Raw genomic sequence first — 26,531 nt, forward strand, 5'->3', positions numbered from 1 at the left:
AAAAAGAGAATTATTTAGTTTTAAATACAACTGGAAATCCTGTAAGAGTAGACTTTTTATACATACATTTAACTTGTTTTGAATATTTTAAAACAAGTGGATTCTGTGATGTCTGTTTATTGTTCAATTTCATCATCAAAAAATAAACACCTACTGTTAAGAATAAAAGCTCATATACTAAAACTCTGATGCTGTAATACCAAAAAAATAAAATATAATATACACACTAATGATGCCATTTGTGATTACTTGAACTTTATAAAGTGAAACCATGGTCATATAATGGTTAATCTGCAGTAAGATGGGGAAGACTAAAAAAGAAATAATAATGTGTCTTCATCAAGCAGCAACAACATACCGTTTCTAGTACAAGCTATTCAAGATTATTGGTCACAGTCTATTAAGAGTGGCAACCAAAAAGAACTACATTTATAACTAAGAAAAGCTACAGCTGTTAATAATTAGTGACTAATTAAAAAGAAACTAAATAATTAATTGTACATTGCCATTTCACAGTTGAATACTACTTATCACAGATGTACAACTTTGTACATTTTGTAGATGTTACACCTTACAGTTTTAAGGAAACTATCATCAAAAGGTTCCCTACAGTAAACTTTCTGCTTGTTTTTTTTAAAAAAAAAAAAAAAAAAAAAAAAAAGGTCTGGTGTTTTATGGCACAAAGCAACTAGGCTATTTGTGCCAAACATCCTGTAAAAAGTTAAAATTAAAGTAAAATTAGTAAAAATTCATAAAAAAAATTAAGGTAAAACAAAACAAAGTTTAATTTTTGAATTAAAAACATAAATAGCATTAAATCCAATTTTTATATCTAGTCTACAGCTGTAAATGAAAAACTACAGTAACAGAAGTCATAAATGATTTTCTGTAGCATAACTGTAGTTATCATAACTTCCCAGGAATATTAACAGGTAAGTTCAATGACCACTATTGGTCACCTGAACTTGGCCTTTACAGTCCTTGTTTTGAGTTACTTGATATTATGGCCATTTTCAGAAATTAAAGTAATACATGTTTTAAAATACTTGTAGTAATATTTTAATTATTATAACTTGCCCGAATAACGTTACAGACATTTTCTAATTTCTAAGGCCTAATGTGTAAATTAAAAAAAAACTTAAATTGCATTAAAAAGATTAATGGCCTTTAAAAACTGAAAACATTTCTAAGGTGGACAGTGTCACCATCACCAATAACACGGTCTCACTTCATGGATAAACCATGGGACAGAGCATATAGTAAAGACAGTTGCAAACAGAGGAGGTGCAAAGAAGGTTCTTGAGACTCTATGTATAATATTTTAACTGGGAAAATGCAGAAAGCCCTAATGCAGAACCAAAGTCATGAATGGGGTCCAACATTTTCAAGGCCAAGGTCCTGGCAGAGCCATAGACCAGAGACCCATAGTCTAGTTTCAATCAAGTAAGAGCACGATATATCTTTAGCATAGAACATCAGTCTGCTCCCCAAGTGGTGGAAGAGAGGACACAGAGGATGTTCAGTGCTCTTGTACACTTGACCTGTAGCTGCTTGATGTGTTGTATAAAGGTCAGCTTACAATCAAAGATAAGCCCCAAGAATTTTGTCTAAGGGACCACAAACAGCACAACTTTACCAATACAAAGTTCACAATCAAAGCAAACCTCCCGATGGTTTTAGAGAGAGAGATGTTAAAGCCTTTACCTGTGGTCCACTTCAGTAAACGACTGAAGGCAGTCTACACCTGCTGCTCAATATATTTCATGTTTGACAATTGACATAAAATGTGAAAGTCATTGACATAGATCTGGTTGCAGTAGTAAAAGGGAGTTGTTCAGTGAGGGCATTAATCTTTACATCGAAAAGTGTGATCCTCAAAACACAGCCCTGAAGGACTCCAAGTTCCTATAGAAAAGAACAGGAAAGTGGCAAACACGAACTTCAAATCTTCTGTCCATTAAAAAGTTTTCAATGAAAATGGGCAAGTGGCCACTCAACCCATGTATACATATGGAGGTCTCGAAAAATGCCATACTTCCATGTCGTATCACAAGCCTTCCCAATGTCAAAGAATATTGATACAAAATGATGTCATTTGAGAAAGGCTTCTCTGATTGATGTTTCAAGTGAAATTAGATGATCCATGGTGGAGCACTGTCATCTGAACCCAAACTGGGTGGGTGGGAGAAGATTGTCTGATTCGAGTAACCACACAAGATGAACATTAACCATCCTCTCCAAGGTCTTACAGAAACAGCTCATAAAAGCAATTAAACAGTTGTTTGAAGGAATCTTGGGATATTTCCCAGGCTTAGCAGGCAGTAGCCTGGTACCAGGCATCAGGAAACATTCTCCTGCCAGATTTGGTTAAAAACAATCAGAATAGCAGCAAGAGAAGCAGGAGAAAGATGGCACAGCATTCCAAAGTGTATGTCATCAGGTCCGACCAATGTACCACCAGACCAATGAAAGGCTTATTTGAGTTCCATCAGTGTTAATGGAAGATTATAGTCACAGAGACAATTAGCTCGAAAAGGAAATAGGTAATCGCTCTGCCTGAGTCTTGATGGCTAAGAGGGTGGAGGAAGAAGCAGAAGTGCTAGATACCTAGCAAAAGCTTTCTCCTAGAATATCAACGGTGCTCCAGGTATCAGCTACTTCCTGGCCATCAGAGAGCAAGATCAAGAGGAGGACAGAATTATATTGCCCACTGACCTTTCGAATCTTGTCCCATATGACTCTGGAACTGGTTTTGAGCTTAATCCAAGATTCTTTCTGGCTTTGATGTCTCACCCACCAAACATGTGTATGGACCAGCTGGAAAGCAATGCAGTTCGAGAGTGTGGGATATCTACGAAAAGTATCATAGGCCCAATTTTTAACCTTCCATGCTACGTGGCAGGCAAGATTCCACATCGGATGAGGATATGGTGGAAAACGTGTTGAAATTTTAGGAATACATTGAGCAGCTGCTTGTATAATAGAGTCAGTTACTGCTGCCACACAGTCATCTATTGATGGCTTACAGATGATGGCAGTGAGAGCAGTGAAAGAGGGCCAGTTTGTGTGATCCAGCTTCCACCAGGGAAGGTGGATCTGGTGGCATCAACCACGGCCAGTCTCTCTCAAAATTATACGAAAATAATCATTGCCTCATGGATTATTGTCAACCTTCCATGAAAAATGGGAGAATAGTGAAGGGGAAGAAATTGAGAGAACAACAACAGTAAAGGTCTGACTAGGTGTATGAAAATAAGTAGAAGAACCAGTATTGAAAAGAGAAAGGTTGTGATCAAAGAGCATACACTCTACAGAGCGACCCCTCTTATCAATATCAATACTTCCCAGAAGGGATGATATCCATTAAATTCCCCCAGGATTAAAAAGGGAGATGGCAACTGTTCAATGAGAGCATCAAGGTCTGAGTAATCCCATGTTTCTCCAGTCAACAGGTAGAGAAAACAAACAGTGATGGTATGACCCAAGGAAAGACGGATGGCTATGGCCTTTAAGGGTGTATCGAGTGGCAAAGACAGGGTGGGCACATGTTGATCAACCAACAGGGCCACCCCTCCATGCACTCTTCCATCACACAGCTTGTCATTTCTGTACAAAGAAAACCAATGAAAGGTGACTGTATCAGCAGGTTTCAGAGATGTTTCCTGTAAGGAAAGAAAACAGGATGGTAAGAAGCAATCAGTGTTGTGATGTCATCCAGATTAGAATGTAAACCTCAACAGTTCCATTGTATCAAGATGGCCATTTTTGCTTATGTGTAGCCTGATTGGGTGGAGAACCCTTCTGTTGTTAAGACCACATCTTTTTTCTTTAGTGTCTTTATTCAAGGGAGGTCTATCAACCTCCATGGATCCTGCCCTGAGTAGACTGGGCAGGTCTTTGCTGTTGGAAGAGGATTCCAGTAACTAAGGACATGAATGAATGATCGTTTTGCATCTTGGGATAGGAGAAGAAGATGTATCTGAGGGTATGCCTGTACCCGGAACCAAAGGAAGTGGATCTTGGGATTTGTTGGAATATATGTGAAGTGGGTAGTTGAAGTTGATTCATTAAATATTTTAACCATGGATGTCAAGAGATGTTTGGAGGCACAGAGAGATCTGTCTGTACTCCCACTGTAGTAGTGATATGAAGTGCAGCAGCATATGTCCAAGATGAAGTGGTGGACAGCAATTTTCAAGCCTCAGGGTAAGTAATGTTACGAATCATTTTCAAATGCTGCACCTCTTTTTCTTCCAACCATTTAGAGCAGGAATGAAAGTAGGACAGGTGACAGCCATTGCAACTGATGCAATGAGGGGGGTGAGTTTCACACTCATAGGCATCGTTGTCCTTGCCACTACAACGAGCACACGTCAAAGAACCATGATGTGACATCTTCAAGTGGCCAAACTGCTGACACTGGAAACATAAGAAAGAGTTTGGAATGTATTGCCTCACCCTGCAATTAAAATAACCTGCCTTGATGGTGGCAGGTGGACATGATGATGTAAATGTCAGAACGAGGATATTGGTCAGCATCATAATTACATATTTGCGAGTGGAGATACACTTCACTGCAGAAACTTCTTGAGTGGAGAAACCAGCAAGAATCTCTGAGTCAGAGATGTTTTTCAAATCTCTCTCAACAATAACTCCTCATGGTGAATTCAAAGTAGCATGAGGTGTAACCTCAATAGGTATATCCCCAATTGCCTTTGAATGCAAGAGGAGTTCACTGTGTTGAGATGTGGATGTTTCCACCAATATGTCACCAAAGCAAATCTTCTTTACTGACTTTGGAGAGCCAGTAAGTCTCACTAGTCCATTCTGAATGAAAAAGGGAGATACTTACCTTAAAGGTTTGTCTGAAAGAGAATGTAGGAATCAGAAAATGAGGTACAACAGGTGTTACAGATGTTGAAGACCACTGCTCAGAATCTTCAAGATGTGGTCATTTACCTATTTTTTCACTATTTTATTTAAATTTTTATTTGGAGGATCCATAATAAAAAAAAAAGGAAATTTCAGTGCCCACTGATCCCACTCACCATGGAGCCCTACCATGGGATGAATTACAATGTCAAACAAGGACACTGCAGTAATGCCGGGGTTTCATGAGCACTATACCCAAACAATAGCATCAGATAGAATGTCCACAACACCTGTTGAGAACATCCAACACTGGTACTTGGTTTACCCTAACCCAAGTAGACCAGCCAACTGACCCTAGGGGGGTCACCTGAAGGCTGCCCATCTACAGGAATTCAAGGCAAAAGTGATGTATTAGGGTTGGACCAGTCATCCACCAGGAACCCCTCCTCCCCTTCATGGGTTGTCACACACAGCAAACACATGGGTAAATGTTTAGATCCCAGAGGAGGTAAACTGAAAGAACAAAACCTTCCCTGGGTGGTCCCTTCACCTCATACAGGAATTCACACCAAGGGAAAAAATACAAAAAACAAGTTCACTTATTTTGCAATATGAGAAATTGATCATCTTAAAAACAACTTGTGAAAAGCAAGGTTCAAGGAGCAGTTAATACCCATCCTTGTTATTGACAACCACAATCAAAATGGCACAGAGAAAGAAAAATAAAAGAAAGAGTAGAACTTGCACTTATGACAGTGTGCAATCACTAAACATATTCTGTTTCAAATACTAATGTCCTTATCTCCTCATACAAATTTAACAATACTTTTCCCATTTATGTTTCTGACTGAAAATATTTTAATTTTACAGTCATCCCTTATTATTATCATTACTAGTTTAACATTTATTATCAATTAGTACCAGCATAAAACTGAGTCCAAGTTTTGGAGTAACAAATCAAGTGAATATCAAAGTTCTTAAAATAGTTTTGAAAATTAATGCTTATTTACTCCCAATATTTCTGAGTGACTCTGTAAATTACAGTCCTGTTTCACATATGAGCTATATACAAAAAAGTTTAAAACTTGCTGGTTAGTAGCTTTTACACTCTATAAGTTAAACAATAAAACATTTCTTTTAATCAAAACCAGAACCACAATGCACTCTGACAAAACATGTGAGTATGAGAGAAATGATAAAAAGAGAACAAAACTACCACTGGTCATAGTTAAACAAAACGAGTTGAATGAATGTGGAGACAACAGTTGGTAAATTGGGACTCAAAAGTTATTTATAATGGCTATTGAAATTAAAACAAAAACAATTTACCAAAACTAAATTACATTTAACCTGTGACATAATTTTAGTGTTTAAGGTGACCTTGTCTTTAAATATAGAGAGAATTTAAACTTCTGTTCTTTTCAATTAAAAATTACTTACCAATGACACTTAAAACAAAAAAAATACTCATGCTTGAGTGATGTTCTGCCTCTGCTGCTCCTTTCTGTGGTAAAACAGAATCTGTTAACAAAGTTGAAGATGTCTCAGTGGTTGAAAGAGTAGTACCATTGGTTATTTCAGATTTATTGCTTGGATCAGTCCTAAGAGTAAGTAATTAAATTAGCATATCATGTTATAAAACAAATCAGCAGCAGCAGCAAAAAACACTATGGTTTCCTCTTAATCTTTGATAAAATAAGTTATCATTTTTGGTCCTCTCTAAAGACTCTGCATGCCTAAGTAAATTAGAATGATGTTTAGACCCTTCAAAATTAACAAATTAAATATCTTTAATTATAAGAATCAATATTAACAGAGAATTTGCTGAGAACATCAAACCATAAACAAAAAATGTTCATTGTCCTCTAAAAATAGCTGGAAACTTTAATCACATAATGTCATATAAATTGATTAACTGAAAATATGAACAAGTCAATTACTGTCAAGAAAATAATCATTTAATCAAAATCAATGTTTCCAATTATTGCTATCTTGGATCATTTCAACTAAGTAACTGACATATTGTCATTACATTTGTTTTTAAGCACAATTCTACATAATGATTTTGAGGTCTTGAATCTGATTCCCATTGTTACCAAACTTGCCTTTTCTTTGTTATGGCATAGCTATTAAAGCTATCTGACACTTTCAATAATTTTGAACTACTAGCTAGAGGAAATACAACAGGCCAGCAGCATCTATCATCAACTCTACAGTAACTTGTGTTAAAATGCAAATTTATTGTTTTTAACTTTTTTTTTTGCTCATACAAAAAAAAAAAAATGTACTCTGGTTCGAGTAACAGTGTCCTAATCAATTAAATAAATGACAGGCCTATTGATTAACTGGATTAGCAAATTCCACTAATCACCTAGCTCTATATCTGATCATTTGTAATTGTAACACACAGACAAAGAAAAAAAACAAAAGGAACACTAAACCACAAATTAAGAATAAACAAGATCCATAAAGTTGGAATTCATTATCATATCAATGCTTTTATGAAGAAAAATACACACTTTTTATAAATACCAATAAAAATCAGTGGCAGTAAAATTCCACACCAACAAAAAAAGTGAAGTTTTAATTTTTTTACCTATTTGGAAGACATTAAAAAAAGCTTAAGTTTTTCAAATGAATAAAAAGTAGTATAAGAACTATTTTGTTTTTTCACTAATGTTATAATAAAATTGGTTTCTTTCAAGTGGTAAAAGAATTATTGTATACAATCACATAAGAAACTTATTGTAATAATTCATAGAATTTTTTTTTTTGCAAGTTCTCATTGTTTTATCCATATTACTTGATATAAAAGTTAACCAGTCGTAACGTTAAGATGTTCCGACACTGAAAACATATTACCAGTGGATAATTACTTCTTTTCACAGTTTAATCTATTCTCAATGTAACTGTCTTCTAGTATGTAAATTTTCACTTGCCACTAGCCTTGAATCACCAATTAATTCCATGTGTGTACTATGTGGTTCATCTATATTTAAGAAAGAAAGCATGCAGTCCTCCACCAGTTGAACTCAATCTTCATTTCATATCAGCAACATAAATTGACACTGAAAATAGGGAAAATGGAAGGTAAGCATCTATTGAAAATATATTTTCAGCGTAGGAAGATATTAACTTCTGATAACTTCTAGGTTTACCTGAAGATGACCTAGGAAGATCCAAACATTTTCTCTGCTTATCAATAAAAGTGTTAATATCCATATCAGCCATTCTGAGGTACAGAACCTTCCATACAGGGGCAGAAAGTGTTGATACTGCCCTCTGAACTACAAAATTCCATGGGTCACAGACTAAAAGAAGGCTGGGATAAACTAATATGAGAGTTGAAAACCAACCCCAGATGAACAAGATATTGAGCAGGGTAGATAATAAACTTCTCCATCTTAATAAACCAATCCATCCAAGCAGTTTCTCTGAGAAGTTGGGTGTATGAGAAAGAATATGTGAAGGACAGACACAAAAGAAGCCAACCATACATATAACAATGGAAATTGAGTTTGCAAAAGTATAGGAATCATGCAAAGATTGAACCACTTGACAGAAAGCATAGGGTGCCAACACCAGCCAAAAACAAAAAAGTAGAAAATGATAAACATGATACTCTTGGACAAAATGTATACAACAACATGAAGTCTGAGCAACAGGAATGTGAAGATAAGTGTCAGATACATCAAATCTCATCATCCAAAGCCCTGGAAGAAAGTCTCATCTGGGAAACAGGTAGGATTCCATGGCAAACCAAGGCATTTTGAGGCAGTGATTCCAATGGGAGAGATCAAAAAAAAGGATGCCAATACCTGGCCTTCTTTGGAAATAAAATATCAGGAATAAAATCCTGAACATAAAGCAGAAACCTGTTTCAATGGCAGCCTTGATGTGAAGATTTTAAACCACTTCTGTAAGACACTGGTAGAAAACGAGATATTTAGAGGGGGGGGAACTAGGACAGGAGATAGGAAAGAAAGAGGGAGAGTCCTACTGACAAAACTAGAATGGCCCATGAGTTTGCTAACAAGGATATGCAAATGTACAAGTCTGTGCAGTATGTAGGAGCACAGAATACTAACCCTACATGTAATTGATCTGCAAAACATTTGACATGAAGCCCAATATCACACAAAAGGTAAAAAACAAAACTCAGAACTAAGTCTTGCAGTTAACAAAGAAGGAGAGGAAACAATTTATACATGTGACAAAAACAAAACACAAAATACCTTGATATCAAGTCTGAAAATGGTCTAGGTGCTTCAACAGGTTGAGAATGTGTTAGTACAGTAAAGGAAGAGTGGAGGAGGTCACTTCTATTGGTGGAGGATTGAAGCATTCTTAGCTGAACAATATGGTAGATATGAAGACTTGGGTGTGATTTCCAAGGCTAGTGGCAAATGAAAATTTGCTTACTAGAGAGAGCAGTAAAATCAAGAATAGCTGTAACTGTGAAGAAATAATTAATCATATGGAATTTTGTCACTGCCTTTTACAAACTAACATTTAAAGTCATGAAACATTTTAGAAACTTACACAAAAACAAACAATTATATTACACTTAAAATCTTAAATTTTTACCATTTGAGGTAAAGGATTTGACATAACTATTGTATAAATAAAATATTACTAAACTTACACTTGTAAACAACTGTCAGTAAAGCCATCAGATCAAATGAGTAATTGCTCATGTTATTCACAACTGACTTAACCAAGTAATTAATGTACTAACAAGGTCTATGTATAGTTTTTGTGCATTATATTAAATATCAGTTACGTATCACTATAATAAAAATATCATAATAAAAGGTTAATGTGAGATAATATACATTTTATATGAATACTATAAGTTTATTACTTATTGAAGCTATTGCAGAACTCATAAAATTAACATTATAAAAATTTCAAAGATCATAAAAGTTCAGTAGAAATGTCAGGAAATGTTATAACCAGATGTTCATGTCAATATAAGAAATTAACTGCTTTGACTGAATTTTGTGCAACTGTTATCTAAAGAACTGTAATATATTGATGTGGTATTTCTACTTGCATTTGGATAACCATAAGTGAGGAGAGATCTCAGCTAAGTGTACCATGAATCTTAAATTGTTCATCCCACTATGGACTATCACATCATAAAGATACAAATGAATTCAATGTTATGATTATTTATGATTATCATTAGATGGTATTTTGTTATGTGAACTTATTGTACATTAAAATACTGGAGAAATTAACCCAGCAAAGCTGAATTTTTCAGAATATATTTCAACACTTACATATTACTTTGAGGCATTACCACACTTTCATTATGATGCCCTCTCTCTTCTTGTGCTACAAGATCTTGTTCCCCCAGAATAACCAGAGGTACCAATAACCAAATAACAAAAATCCACTTCATATCTATATCTTTGCCTATAAAGAAAAGTAATATACTATTTATTACATATTTAACTTTGAAGCTTACATACAATAAAGTTTATTTTTGTCTTTCGTCAGAAAAAGTTTTTATACAAGTATACACAATTTTGTACTTGAAGCTTGTATAAATGCTTTGCCTTACAACTTATAACATCCAAGTTTGATTCTTTGTTCAAAACATTTAAATTTATAACTAGACTACCATCATTTACTGTCTTTCTTTCAACCTTCCTCAAATAATGTCAGCTAAAACCTAACAACAGCTAAATAATTATGTAATTCAACTATTGTATATGTAACTAAATAATATACTTTAAATAAAGTATTTATAATTCATAAGAAACATGTTTTATATCATATAGTACATACAATTCCAAGTCACTGCAATCCAGAATTCAGACCTCAATGAGCACCATCTAAATATGATCTTAAGTGGATAAGTTTGACATTTGTTTTTTTTGTTCACTGAAACAGAGTTAGGAAGAATTAGAGCATTAGAATTTTTACCCTGAAAGTTTACCTGCAAATGAAGACTACCAACAGAGCTGATGAGAAAATTAATAGCCTTTTTCTGACAATTAACCATGCCATAGCAATGCAGTTATGAGAATAGAAAGTTACCATTATATTCATGGTGATTTTACAGTACTGAACCTTTCTACTACCTACAACATTAATATTTTCCTATACTAAAAATGTATTTCTAATACACATCTCCATTCACATAATACCATATTTTATGTCTTGTAAGATGCTACATCGTAGAAAATGCATCCTAATTTTGCAAAAACAATTCTACGAAAAAAATATTTTGACTCAACAACCAACATCATGATGCAGCCTTGACTTTTTATCAACTTACTGAGCAAATACAGTCAAATACATCATATTCTTTACAGCATATCAACAACATTAGTTAAATTGAATGTTTTATGCTATTAAAAATACTTGTAATTGGTAAGTAATGAGATTACAATAGTGTAAGACAATGCAATGAGTGACCACAAAAACCCTATTTTGAAAAGTGGGCTAATCTCAGTGTATTCAACTAGCACCAAAGAGAAAGGCAGCAATCCTAACTCTGCTTTACTCATGATAGTCCATAAACTGGTGAGGTCTGATTTGGGTTGTATTTATGAAGCATGAAACCAAAAGGCAAACTTCAGAGGTCTCATGTAATATCCCACTTCTTCAGTAAGCATTGTAAACCTGTAGTAATATAGTGTGAATTTACATTTAAGTATATCTGGACAGGCACCACTTTCCACAGAGAGGGATCCAATAAAGAAAAAGGGGCCACTGGAAAGGGTGTGTGCATTTTTTTCATATAGCAAAGCCACAAAGGGCTATCTGCTCAGCCCACCGAGGGGAATCGAACCCCTGATTTTAGTGTTGTAAATCCGGAGACATACCGCTGCACTAGCGGGCCCACACTGGAAAGGGAAGAAGCAAAACAAAACGTATCCTTATAGTCAAAATAATGTATGCAGAATGATAGTGGACAGCAAATGACAGTCAGATGAGAAGAAAATTGGCCATATGATGAAGGTAGTGGACTACAAATGTTTAATCCACATGCTAACCTGCACAATATTTTTTTACCATGACAGAAGTGAGTAGCCAGGGAAGAGGTGAGATCATGTATCTCATGTGAGGACAATTACACACAAGTAAGATTAATAAGCTGGTAAAACCATTTGTAAAGGTGATAAACAAAGAAAAAAACTTCAGACAAAGCCACCCTATAACCTACAACTGTGAAAACTGATAAACCATTGTCAAAGAACCAAGTAAAAAAATTGGAAAGGGGGAAGATACTATGTGAGGAAGGTGAGAAACCATAGCATAAAAATTAACTCCAGAAATGAAGGGAAATGAGACATGAAAACAATGGTAGGAAAAGTTTTGCAAAAATGAAAACCCAAAGAAAAATAATGTTGACCTGCAGCCTCCACCAGGGATTGCAAAGTATCAGAAAGAACCACAAAAACAGACTTTCATAATAAAGTGACAGATAGAATTCTCAAAAACAGGTAGCACTTAGATACTCATGAGACAAGAAAGCATCCCTATCAAGGAGATCCCAACAACAAAGAAGCCATGTAAAATAGGAGAAGCTGATAAGGATAAGCGTGCAAACTATAAAAACAAAAGGATTACATGTATCTACCAAAAACCTGTCAGTGGAATGGTTGATAGTCTCAAAAAAAAGGTGAATGGAAGAAACATAATGGAGGATTGTGGTAGGAGTGAGAAGACATGAAAACTGAGCTGGGAAAAAAAAACCTAAGAAGGAGCCTCTTGCCTAGAGTTTTTGAAGTCTAAGAATTTAATTGAAATTTTGACCTATGGTAAGCAAAGGCATAGGAGTCACACAAATGTAGAGGTTGAGGCACGCTAGCACCCAAATGTAATTGGATAAGAAATTGTTCAGTATGAACACGAATATCAGGAGAAGAGAAAAATAAATAATGGTTGTGCAGAAAGAAGGGTGAGGGGGGAGAAATCATAAGACACAAGGTTAAGAGACATCATGCCCAAAACAAAGGATAAGGGAAATACACAGGGAGAGCATTGCAAAAGCTAGAGGTGGGAAAAGGCTGTTCAAATCCTGTATGTCAGAATTAGTTTCCCAAAGAAGTGGAAAATCTGGCCAAGGTTCCAGAGAAGTCTTAGGCCACAAGATATTTTACAACTCTGGATGCATCATGATCAAAACATTCTCTGCATAAAGTATGAAACAAAGCCACAAAATTAGTAAGTAGTTGTGGGTCAGTAGTGGCTGGATCCATAACAAAATTATTTGCAGTAACATTAAAGAGTTCATTATATAGATGTGAAAAATAAAAATATTCAATAAATACTATGGAAGCAGCAAATAAATGATGACAAACAACAATTTATCAAAACACGTAGAATTAAATGAAACTACACATGAGAATTATAAGTGCAGAGTAAAAATTGAGCAGGACTGCACTTTGGAATGCCAAATAAAGTGATGACAGCAGAATAGAGTGAGCAAGCTATATTAGAAAAGTGTATTGCACACCACACCAATTGATGGTGTATACCAACACGTTCATTTGCATGCTACAGCACAACTAAACCATGGGAAATTATGTCAGAGAAGGTAAGATCACAAAAGCTAAAAGCAAGGGAAAAACTGCACATATAGAGAGTAGCACAATTCAAGAAAAGTAATTATATGGGAGGAGGTAGGGTACTCCATCAGAAAATTAAGGAAAAATTTGAAATCACATATAAGCTTACTAGTGAATAGATCAGAATTTCACATAGATTCATAAAACACCAGAAGTCCCTAGTAGCAAGATAAAAAACTACTACTACACAAATCATCAATAACAATCAGGTGCATAGAAAATGTGTTTTTCATTGATGTTATTGCCTACAAACCCAATTTCATTAAAATTAAAAAGTAATTTTAACACATCATCCACATTAGATAACAGATTCTTTTTAAGATTAAATCTTGTAGCAGCTAATTTGGTTCACAATAAACAAATACATATTAAAGAAATTATGTTTTTATTCTAATCCAAAAAATATGAGATTAGTAATTAGGAATTCATTTTATTACAAAAGATAATTCAGAACAGGAGATGTGCATTAAATATGTAAAAGGACTTTAAAAAAAAAGACATATTTTGACAATTTCTGTTTATGCAATATTTAGACTAACACAGTAATCTTACTACTATTTTACAAGTACTGCATTTGTTTCTAAATACCTTTATACAATAAAACCTGTCTAAGCAAAAACTGCATAATGCAGAAACCTGTACAAAGCCAGAAATATTAAAAATTTGTAGCACTACCTTAAAATTTCTGTTCTAAAAGGCCCTCTATATGATGGAACCTGCATAACACAAACAGAAAAATATCTTTCACTATCTCATCTATCAAATAGGATTAGAACCTGAGTAGAGTGGAAAAAAATGTTTTTTGATTAAATATTAACTTCTTATTTAATTACTAATTTCTTTAAATATTAATAAATTCTTGGAGATTTTGTTACAGTAAGTATTGGTTAAATATATTGTCTTTTTTCTGCCATTATTATTTTTGCAGTTAGATTCATGATTTGTAGAAATATATTTGTCTTTTAAGTGCAAAATTCTACTCTTTAAATAATTCTCACAAAAAAATAAATTCCTATCTTCCCTAATTTTAAAATTTAGAGAAAATTTACCATGAGTAATAGATAAAAGTGAAAATCCGTGCTATTTCAAAAATGTAAGGAAGAATCAACTTAATGTAGAATGGAAAGAGAATAATAAAGCGTGGATGACAAGTGCTATATTCGAAGAATTTTTGAACAAATTAAACAAAACAAAGGAACAAGAAAATAGGAGTATTCTATTTTTCCTAGATAATGCAACTTGTCACTCAAAAGTTCAACTTTAAAATGTCCCTTTAGTCCTTCTACCTCCATGAACAACATCAGTTCTACAACCATTAGATAATGGAATTATACAATGCATAAAACTGAAATACAGAAATCTGATGCTTCAGCATATTATTGCAAACATGGACAACTGTAAGAGATCATCTGAAATAATCATGAAAACTGATATGTCAGATGCAACTGCATTTTGAAGTCAAATGCATAAAAGATGAATGCATAATAAAGTGATTTTGAAACTGTGGATTTATTCTTGATAATGGCAGAGATTATGGAAAAGTTGTTTGTTTTGACAATTCTAGTGAAATCCAAACTGATTGAGAAGATTGATGCAGATGATTCTGCAAATGTGGAAAGTTTTCTGAAAGTTGACAAGAATCTTTTAGCAGAACCTGATAAAATCAATTTAAAATCTATAAAAGAATTGCAAGATGGTAACAGTGTGAGATATTCAGAAGATGAACAAAATGGAAAAGATAGTGAGAAAATAGAAATTCCTACTTCATCGCAAGTGTTAAGTTATATTAACACTATCAAATTGTATGCAAAAATAAAGGCGGAAAATGAACTTCATGAAAAAAACCGTAGAATTGACATTTTCTTTTTGTTTGTTTGTTTGTTTTGGAATTTCGCACAAAGCTACTCGAGGGCTATCTGTGCTAGCCGTCCCTAATTTAGCAGTGTAAAACTAGAGGGAAGGCAGCTAGTCATCACCACCCACCGCCAACTCTTGGGCTACTCTTTTACCAACGAAAAGTGGGATTGACCGTCACATTATAACGCCCCACGGCTGGGAGGGCGAGCATGTTTAGCGAGACGCGGGCGCGAACCCGCGACCCTCGGATTACGAGTCGCGTGCCTTACACGCTTGGCCATGCCGGGCCACATTTTCTTTTAACCGCATGAGAAAGCCCATTAAAAAAATGAAACAGTTGAAATTAGACAATTTCTTCAAATAAATGTGATCAAGATTTTGTGTACTTATGCATATTTCGAATGTCTATTTTTGTTCTTATTCTAATAAACATAGCATAAACAGTATAATAACTTTATTCACAAACGTCTTACTTCCCTTGGATCAAGCAAGTATAACGTTCTGCTCAAAAATTATATATAATTAAGGAAAGGCATGTTCACTATCGAAGTCGGAAATTTTACTCAGTCCCATGTGATTCTGCCTTAGACAGGTTTTACTGTAATTTAAAAATAGCAGAATATCATGCACATATATTTATTTTAATCTTTTGTTATTATTGTATATTATTTGTGTGTAATTAGTACCCTATTCAGTATATACCGGGACAGAATGTCATTCAGTAGCATAAAGCTTCCTTCTGGTTAAATGCTTTAAACCAAACATAGTCAAATTTCTGAACAGTTATGGTCAGATAAATTCCATAATTATTATACTACCTTATGTTATAATATGAACAAATTCATTCATACTACTGAATGAAAGTCATTAAAACTTGAGATAAATATTTTTAAACAACTAAACTGCAAAATCCCTCTAATTACTTTGTATTTTATTCCAACATTGTCTTCTGAAGTAAATACTCAACAGAATCTATCCACAAGTTCATCATCACTATGCTTCTGTGGGAAAAAATTGCAAGGATGCTTCATTTATCATCTAAGGAAAAACACTGGAAATGGATTCATGAAGGGAGGAAAACTAGTGGTAAAGATGATGACAGTTGATAAGAGAAAAAATAATTTCCAAAATATTCAAATATTTTGTAATATACTTATTTCATCTTCAGTGAATTCTGAAAAAGCTATTATAATTATTAAGTATTACTATATTAATTTCAGTAGCTAACTTAAATGAAAATTGTATTAAACAGCAGATGGCAAGAAAAACAGATTATATAATATGTATATGTAAAAATGGCTGGTATAGGTATAGAAAGCTCTATGTAGAGGAGCATAGAATGTTTCGACCTTCGCTCCTCTACATAGAGTTTTCTCTACCTATACCAGCTGTCTTTACATTTATATTTTTCTCTACAAGTGGGTTTTTTTGTCATCATGGAAGATAATATAATGTTTTGAAAGTATCAAAATAACAATGCATGAACATCAAGTTCTCATAACCAATCTTAAAAAATGGCTGTGTGTTAAATGAAACTACCTACAACAACTTTAGGTCTAATGATGTTTGGAAGCCTTTATAAGCTGTTATGATCTCTTTATATAAATAAGATATTTTCATGCAGAGGTCAAAATTTGAAGATCCTAAGACAGAGATGGCAAACCTTCCTGAGTGTGTGTGCCCAAACTGGGGATAACCTAAACAATTTTCTCACGTGCCCATGGTAATTTTTAGCAGCAGATTATCGTTTATTATTTTTCTGAATTATTTTAAATGAAACAGCTTTAGAAGTTACATGTTATTAATAACTACAGTAATTCACAAGAAGTAAAATTAATGAATTACTGACAATAATAATGGACTTTTTTAAGAATAAAGAAGGAGTCCTCTTGCTTATTTACATTTATTCATTATTTTACTATTAACAGAAACATTTTGTGAAATGACAAGCTTTGGTTCATATTATGTAACATAAATTTTCTTTTTGAAAACCAAGAAAACAAAATAATCATATTTTACTCTTAGCAAGACTTTTGCTGCTGCACCAATGATGACAAATTGTATATTAGGCTTGTATTTATTGTTTTATGATCTATACATACAGCACTTGTTTCATCGACAAGTTTATTCTTATAATTACACTTTACAAAGTTCATCATTGAAAATAATGACACAAATACGTTGATGAAAATACTGTTAATACTGTCATTGCAATCATTTTTCAGACATTCAAAAGTTTGAGGAATAGAATTCCAAAACCTGATTTTCTTCATTATTCCAGTCACTAACGAATCTCTTCCAATATTTTCTAGTTCAGCTCTTAAGTCGACAAATGTTTGACTATAAATTGAGCTGCTTTGTAAATCAATTAGTTTATTCTCAAAATTATCCAAGTCAATCCACTGCAACATTTCCAAATTCAGTTTATCTAACGTTACACTGTCTGCATACTTTATGAATTTTGCAGTTTCTTCAGATAACCTGAACTTATTAAATCATAAAGAAAATTGTTCACAATTTGAATTAATGATGCTTGAAAATTGCATTTGCAAGCTCTAAATGTATATTTTTTCATGAATTTCAAGATATGTCACATTTCTTTAGGTTTGAAAAATATTTAAAAGTGTCATTTGTAAACATTACATTGAAAATTTTTCAGTTTGATTTCATAAGCTTTTATGTTATCAGATAGGACATCAAATGTTTTACCAAATCCCTGCAATTTGGTGTTCAAGTTATTTAAATGTGAGGAGAAATCTGTAAAAAACATCAATATACAAATCCGCACAGCATTAGATAATTCTTGACAAGAAAAGGTTTCACTCGTCAAAAACAGACAAATTTCATCCAAACACTCAAAAAATCGTTTAAGAACAGAACCTTTACTCAGCCAATAAACAATGTCGTACATAAGTAGTCCTGTGTACAATAAATTTCTCTCTCAGTAAATTTTGAACCTGTCTTTTTTCAAAGTACGTGCAGAAATAAAATTAACTACCTCAGTTACAATGTCCATCACTTTTTCAAGCTCCTTAAGACAAGCTTTTGCACACAAAGCCACCTTTTTTTTTTTAGCTGTTCTGCTACGTTAGATTCCATCTTTAATATTCTATCTTTTCCTGTGTTTCTACTCACTGGCAATTCCTTGATGTGCTGAATAATTTTGTATTTTTCTGGAAAACCATCAAAAAGTAAAGGAGCACATTCTAGCCATGATTCTTTAATATACTCCCCATCACTAAGTGGTTTTCCATGTTGAGCAATAATCTTTGAAATCTCAAACCTAGCAACAACTAAGTTAAAACTACCTGAAACAAATTTCATCAAAACATTTGAGTGCATGTTATTGCTGCTGATTTCTCAAGAAATGTGTTCTTTCTGTTTTTGCTCACTCTTATCACACAGCCATTCATGAACAGCTTTACAGAGGAAACCCTGCACACCATTATTTCAGAACATAAGATGCATAATGCTTTATCAACCTTTTTGATCATGCCAAATCTATCAGTCCACAATTCTTGAAAATTTCTGCTGGTGCTCCTGTCATTTGAATATTTTTGTTTCTTTGCTGGTTGAGTTGATATTCTGACAAGCTGAAAAGGGTAAATACAATTTAAAAATATCTCACCAACTAACTTCAATATAATTTAACTTACAGTAACATAACAGATGGTGAAAATTTAGGTCATTAATATCAAAATAAATCTATAATTAACTGACTGATCAAAAATATATGCATGCCACACCAAATAACATAATTTTAACAATATAATTCATATATTTACTGCAAAAAAATTAATGCATATTTACCATTACTATCATTAAATATCCAGTATTCACTCAAAAACAACAGAAGAAAAATATAAACAGAGTGAAGCCAACACCAACAGTTTACTTCTACTTTTACTCAAATACTGATGTGCACACTGGGTTTGCAAGGAATTCAAAACGTGTCACCCAATATCACAGGTTCCCACAATTGCAAAGCTGGTGCATCAAAAGGTGTGAGACATCTCTTGTGAATATTTCTCACTGCTCCTGGATTGTAAAAAGTCATTTGCTGCTGCATTTGACAATAATGATAATCATAATATAAATATTTATTTATTATGGATCAACATTTAAAGAATCAAGAGGCGGCACTGCATGCCAGATGACATCAACATTTTTTTGCATGCCATAGGTTTGCCATCACTGCCCTAAGATAATAACAACAGAAAAATTATTATATAAAATGTTGTGGTTTCATCATGTGAAAAAACAGTTAAGTGACTGAGTTTAATTAATGGATTGCTGGTTCTATCAGATACTCCTGCATATTCAGTCTTGTTTTTAAGTGTATGATAATGTACATTATCTTCAGGTCACAATGTATATTCTTATACAAAAGTTATTGGTACAAAGGCACAGTAAAATTAAAAGTTTAAAAGTATTAAATAAACTATATAATACAATTTTTCCTCTGAATTGACTGAAGTATTGATCAGAAAGTTCAAAATCACCTAAAAGTTTCAACTATTATGTTTTTAATTTATAACTATTGCTCTTCTTTGTCATAACTGGCTCATATTATACACAAAATCACAGTAATAGTCCACCATTCCTTGCCTGTATTTTTAATGGAAACAGTACATGATTGTGAAGTTTCATGTTATAAATGTGCTGAAGCTTATCAAATTTTAGTATCTTTGCAGAGTGTTTTTTACACTAAACTAAGAATTTCTCACTTTTATCTTCCATTGAACTTATAAAACAAAATATGTACATAAAAATGAAGATATGTAATACTAATAACTATTCAAGTTTGTTTGTATTTATGTTTAAATTGAAGAAATTATTCTTAATTATCATTGAGCCTTATGAATGTGGGTGTCAAAAACACAGTTCATATATATCATTCACTAGAACAAAATTCATGTAGTTTTCTAAATAAACTATAAACGGGTTTAAAAAATTTCTTTATGGTTCACAGCAGAAAAATACCACCATCACAAAACAAATAATTTTGCTGATTAACAGTTTATAATAAAAAACTACACAACAACTTTTAAGATTTATTTTGCAGGAAATCTTCTATTGGTCAAACAGGTCCAAGTTCAAGAATCATGTAAAGATGATTAGCAAACAATCTCCAAACTTAAGAGAGAGATGAGAGTGGCTTCTCTGGTGAGTTTGATATATTTATTTGTACCTCAGAAAACAGATAAAGAAAAATGTTCAAATCTCAGATGCTTTATTTTATCTATCTATAGTCTAAGTGGTTTGAAATTGTATCAACTTAGTTTTTATGTTAGAAGATTTGGGTAGTGAGAAATCAGAGCTCAGATGGTACAAAAAATGAATGCAACTGCAAAATATGACCAATCACTTAACAGAACAAACCTGACATGTCAGACAAAGAGTAAACAAAAGCCAATTAGAAAGATGAAGCAGGCACAACTATGTAGGTAGAAAATGAAGGTGTACAATTACCACAGAAAATGATTCCAAAATGGAAGAACAACACATTCTTATACATACAGAGTTGAAGTGAGAAAGAGACCCATCTGAAATTGGTAATATAGCATCATCACTAAGACATCTGGAGTGCCAAACTTGGAGAAGAATGCTTCTAAAAATTATTGGGAAGGAAAGGCATACAAATACAGATATCACAATTCTCCTGCAACATAAGTAACCAAACACCAGAAGATGGTTATTATTTAGGAAAATAATAAATGATCAAAAAAAAAAGTTAACACCATATGTGAATCAGATCTACTCACATGAAGCAATCTTATTTTGGATCAAAAACTATCTTAAAACAAGATTCGTCTATCAAAATGTAATAAGCACATAAGTGATAGTTTTGGCAATGCACTCAAATCAGGCAATATAAGGATAGATAAATACACATCTCTGAATTGTCCGTCTCTTGCTTATTTATTTAAGCTACAGTATAAGGACCTAACCACATCCTTTGGAAATATAAAATAAAATAGTAGAAGGTTAAAACAGTTCACAATTTTAAACAACAGAGCCAAAAGTGAGATTCTAAGAGTGATTAAAAACTATTTTCTCACAGAATCAGTCTTACTATCAATAACAATATCTGTAATTAAATATAACTATGTAGAGTCATTTACTGTTAGGACCCAACAGTGACCTCTGTTAGACACCAGTGTAAGCCCATGAGAACAGACGTTTCCAAACTGGGGCCATGAGAGTATGTCAGGAAGGCAGTAGGTATTCAGCATCTAAATCTTTTGGGTGGTGAGCTCAATCACAATGCAAAATATTCTTGGGAAAGGGGTGGTTATTGTACTGAGAAAGCTTGGGAACCAATGATTTAAAGTACACAACAAAGAGAAACATTTTAAATACAGGGATTTCTGAAAATGTTTTATGCATCCATAAAAACACTTAATGAAGAAACTGCAAGTGCACATGATCTCTAAGGATGATTTGATATGGTAATAAATAACAGATAAAACTGAGTAGAATCATCATAAAATACCAATGCTACATGACAAGAGTACTATAAAAACCTAGATGTAGAACCAGACAAAACATAGTCTACTCACTTCAGTATTCTAAACATCTAGAGATAAGCTATAGCAGTTAAATCTGTTTGGATCTCAGGTATCTAGAAATCTGAAAAAGTATGGATCTCAGTGTACAAGATCTTCCAAAACAATGCATATCTAAATGCAATCAACATTAACTTTTTGGGGCAAATTTACTATTAGCTTAGTTTATGAATCCAAGACTAACTTAAATATACTAAGCTCTCTGAGTTAAGTAGAATTTTCACACAGTGTGGTAGTTCTTACTTTATTTTTATGTTTATAATTTTATTTTAATGAGTATTCTACAATGTACTAATTGACCTTTTATTATATTGATCATTTTGCACTGTTAGCTTAGTATAAAGATTTAGAACAATAATCTAAGTTTTCTGGGCTAATCAAACTTCAAAGACATTATTGTGTTTATGGCTGAAAATATCATGAACAGCAGGGGCATATCAAACTCTGCATTCTAATCATTATAAATGAGACAATTCAAATAAAACAATCAATTAATTATGTTTATCACTGGGAATATTTTTATTTTTGATCAATGTGGATATCATTTTTGATCAGAAGTAAATATTAATATGCATCAACAATAACTGCATTTGTTTATTAGTGGAGATGTTATAAACTTTATTCACAACATATCTCCTGTAAGATGTGTATCATAATTAAGGCAGCTTCATTGGTACCTGAAGAATGGTCCTACTACCAAAGCTATAAACTTGTTTTACTACAGCTGTGAAAAAAAACTCCCACAAAAGTAAATGTTGAAAAGGAGTTAGTGATTTTGCTGTAGCTGCTGTTTCATGGTTTGCTTTGAAAGCAAAGTAGTAGGAGAAAGAGAGGAATGAGCTTCATCACCTACAAACAAGATGGAGAAGGCTGGACAAGACAGAGAGAGGAGTTTAAAAACACTCCTAAATGGATAAGGTATTAAATAAGAAGAAAAATAATTTATTCAACCTTACAAACCCACCAAAGCCACACATCAAGTGGAGCAATTTTGTGTTTGCAAAAGATGTCTGATGAGAGGAATCTAACAGCAGCAATTCATCAATATAATGATGGAACTGTAAACCATGAGGATGAGTTAGTTAAATAAGGGCCCTGATCACCCAAGAGAACACACAGCGTGCAGACATAAGAACAAACACCAAGGAGAAGGATTGATAAACTCAGCCCCTGCAGATAAAATCTAAATGTTGAGGCAATAGTGACATGAAAGTATGCATCTGTGATATTCACCTTCGTCATCCAAAGACCTGGAGTAAACACTCAATGAAGGGTGACAAATTATGACATAATGAAATGAGGAAGATCAAGAAAATGATTGAGTAAGAAAATATCTATAATAGGATGGCAGTCCCTAGCTTTCTTGACAGGAGATTCTAAACCACTTCAGAGAATGCTAGCAAGAAACAGGATCTCAAGGAATGTGAAAGAATAAAATGTAGAAATAAAGTAATGAATCACAACTCCCACTAAAAAAAAAAATTGTTAAATATCTAAAGATATGTTCTTTATGGGATAGACAACTGCTGAGTACAAGTTTTGTCAATGAACATACTGTAACTACTTGTGTAAATGGTACATTAAGAAGAATATATTCATCAGTATAAATTGGTCTCAACAGATGTATAGCTACTTGAAAAATTGCTTTTGAAAATGCATAAAAAAAATCTAAAAGTCATTATAACAAAAACAATGAAATGAGAAAAGCTGGAAGTGTGCAGCAAATATCAAGACAATTCTTCACTTGCACAGAGAAGAGCAGTGTTATAGGCATAGTTAATATACAACATATAAAATGAAACATTATGAGGGATCAGTAGACATTTTTGCTTGCATCACTGCCAAAAAGTGTTGGTGATTTAAATCAAACTGATAACATCTCACTGTTGCCTTAGGTTTGGTTTGTTTAGAATTTCATGCAAAGCTACACAAGAGCTATGTGTGCTAGTTGTCCCTAATTTAGCATTGTAAAACTAGAGGGAAGGCAGCTAGTCATCATCACCAACTCTTGGACTACTCTTTTACCAACAAAGAGTGGGACTGACCATCAAATTATAATGCCTCCACAGCTGAAGGGGCATACATGTTTGGTGTGACAGGGATTTGAACCTGCAACCCTAAGATTACAAGTGCAGTGCCTTAGCCTGGCCATACCAAGCTCATTGCCTAACGAACGTGACTCATCAAGTGGAGATTCATCCTCCTATATGACGGTAAATACACTAACAGAACACTCATAACCGTAGCTTAGCCTGCACAAAATCCTGACCTAAACATCCTTTAAATAGTATAAGTATACATGAACACTCAAAGTTCAAAAACAAATCCAACAACTTGGATGATTTAAGGGTATTAATACAGGACAATTGGCAATATTCCAAAATTGAACCTTGATAAATGTATGGCAGCATGTACATTCGATGTATTGCTCTGTATAAAGCAAACTGTTCACCATACAAAACACTTCTGTATCACACAATTTATTTGCTTTTCTTCTATATTATCTGTAGTATTGTTTTATACCATTAATAAATGCATCAGCTGGTTGTCATTTCTTATTCTTTGTGACTTCTGTGTATGTAATGCTTGTGTATTTCCATAAATATTTTCACTATTATGCAACAGATTAATAACATATGGCAATATTATTTTTAGTTAAGTCATGCTTCACCACTCAATCACCACCCAAAATAAGTAGTGATGAACATGCAATTCTCCATTTCCAGTGAAATGATAAAAACAAATTAAAAACTTATAACCCAAACACTTTTGAAAGATGGACCTTTCTTCTTCAGGGGGAAATTGAGAATTCAGAGATGGTATTTAATATTAAAAAAACAATCACTTAAAAATAAGTACAAGTCAATTTATAACATATGGAATACTACGGAGCCTTTCATTTTAGATCATCAAAAAATGTCCCGACTTCCAGACAATCTCCAATAGTGAGTGCTAATCACAAAATTTAACTCTGATCACATTGAATACTGACTAAATTTAAACCCTTCCAATTTTCATACTCTCACATGAAATTACAGCATTAGACTACTATAAATAACAATTTGCTGCACAAATTTATCACCTTATTGGAGAAATAAAACAGCTTTCCAAATATTAAGTTTATGGCCTTCTCAGACAAAGCCATAAATAACATATTATTAAAGGTATAGACAAGACTGATGCACCTTTTACTGTTGTCTTACCACATTAGAATTCAACAAAAAAAAAAAGTATATCAATCTTGTCAATACATTTAATGCCATTAAATTATCGTAAATAACAGTAGTCAATATTTTCCATAGGTCAAGTTGGGGAACCGGCTATCAACTCCTACAAACAAATTTAATTACTAAAAATTAAATATGTAAACACAGATAAACTAAAATAATGACCTTTTTTCTGTTTTTACAAACCTCGACATATTAGCCTGTATACACTAGTAGCATTAACAGTACTATACTGTCATACAAGTTTACAATTTTGTTACTACTAATACTATGTATATTATAATGTTATCACTATTAGTTATAGTTATAACAACAATTATAACATATTACTTCGCATGATCTTTACTATCGAAAGAGAACAAGCGTTTTACTCTTTCTTCTAAACTTCTAACTAAATACGAATAAAAATGTATATTTTAAATAAGATAACAAAAGCGTAAAAAAATTATTTTATAATAACATACATTTCACTTCACACATCCTAGTGACACAATCACGATATTAAAAGCGAGAATCACTCCGAGATATAACAATATCTTTCTTTCTAAATTCTGTGAGATATGAAAAGCAAGATTTCTGGTATGAAAAACTTTTCTCATCATCCGCTATACTTTTTTTTTTCTTATTTTATCATGTTGTATTAAATATTTGTCATTATTTTAATATTGTTAAATAATCGAAAATACTTTAAATGTGTGACAAAAATACAAGCCTATTTTAAAGGTATTGCGAGATATGAAACTTTGAATTATTTTACATTATAGTTGTATATTTATAGTATAGTGGCTGGTTTCCATATGCTTGTTCAAGAGCAAAGATACGTGGAGCTATCTGCTGTGACCGTCACGAGTAATCGAACACATACATATTTGCAATTGTGTTTTACTTTAATATTTACATCAGCAGTTATTATATTATATATGTTCTTGGAATGAACGTTCGATATTTTGTCAATTTCGGACCTTAATAATTATGACGATAAAGGGATTAATGTTAGAAGTGGAATTAACATTAAATAATAAAACTAGCGCTCATACGTGTAAATATTTCGAAAGCTGCTACGGATTTTTAAAATAAGCGCGTGATTTATTATAAGTGAAATTCAAAAATATTGTGCGATTAAAACTTTTCAGAAAGACACGAATATAAAATTGTTAACATTCAAGACCGTACGCATGATGCTTAAAGTTTTTTTTCTAATTTGTGAGATCAAACATCAAAAGACACTCTGCGAAACAAACAAATACTCTGGAGATCTAATAACACGCCCTCCAGAAAATATATCAACCAATGGGTGCTGTGAGATTAAATCTGGAGGCAATTTTGCATAAAATCCACAAATAGCCAATGAAAAGTCAATAAATCATCATTTTGTTGTAACACTGTATGGAACATTGTATTTAAATTAGCATAATTAC

The 26,531-nt window shown here is 33.0% G+C and overlaps 1 pseudogene across 1 annotated transcript in view; it reads right to left on the reverse strand.

Moving 5' to 3' along the window:
* The window catches only part of LOC143236473 (sodium/hydrogen exchanger 8-like), a 100,487-nt pseudogene extending 74,643 nt beyond the window's left edge, over nucleotides 1-25,844 (reverse strand). Inside the window, exons 1-3 of the transcript XR_013019563.1 lie at nucleotides 25,578-25,844; nucleotides 10,158-10,293; nucleotides 6,313-6,473 (exon numbers count right to left, since the gene is read on the reverse strand). The product of XR_013019563.1 is annotated as a sodium/hydrogen exchanger 8-like (transcript). The remainder of the gene's footprint in view (nucleotides 1-6,312; nucleotides 6,474-10,157; nucleotides 10,294-25,577) is intronic.
* Between the last annotated feature and the right edge of the window lie 687 nt (nucleotides 25,845-26,531).

The sequence above is a fragment of the Tachypleus tridentatus genome, chromosome 13 (genome assembly GCF_004210375.1).
Source record: "Tachypleus tridentatus isolate NWPU-2018 chromosome 13, ASM421037v1, whole genome shotgun sequence".
NCBI lineage: Eukaryota > Metazoa > Arthropoda > Merostomata > Xiphosura > Limulidae > Tachypleus > Tachypleus tridentatus.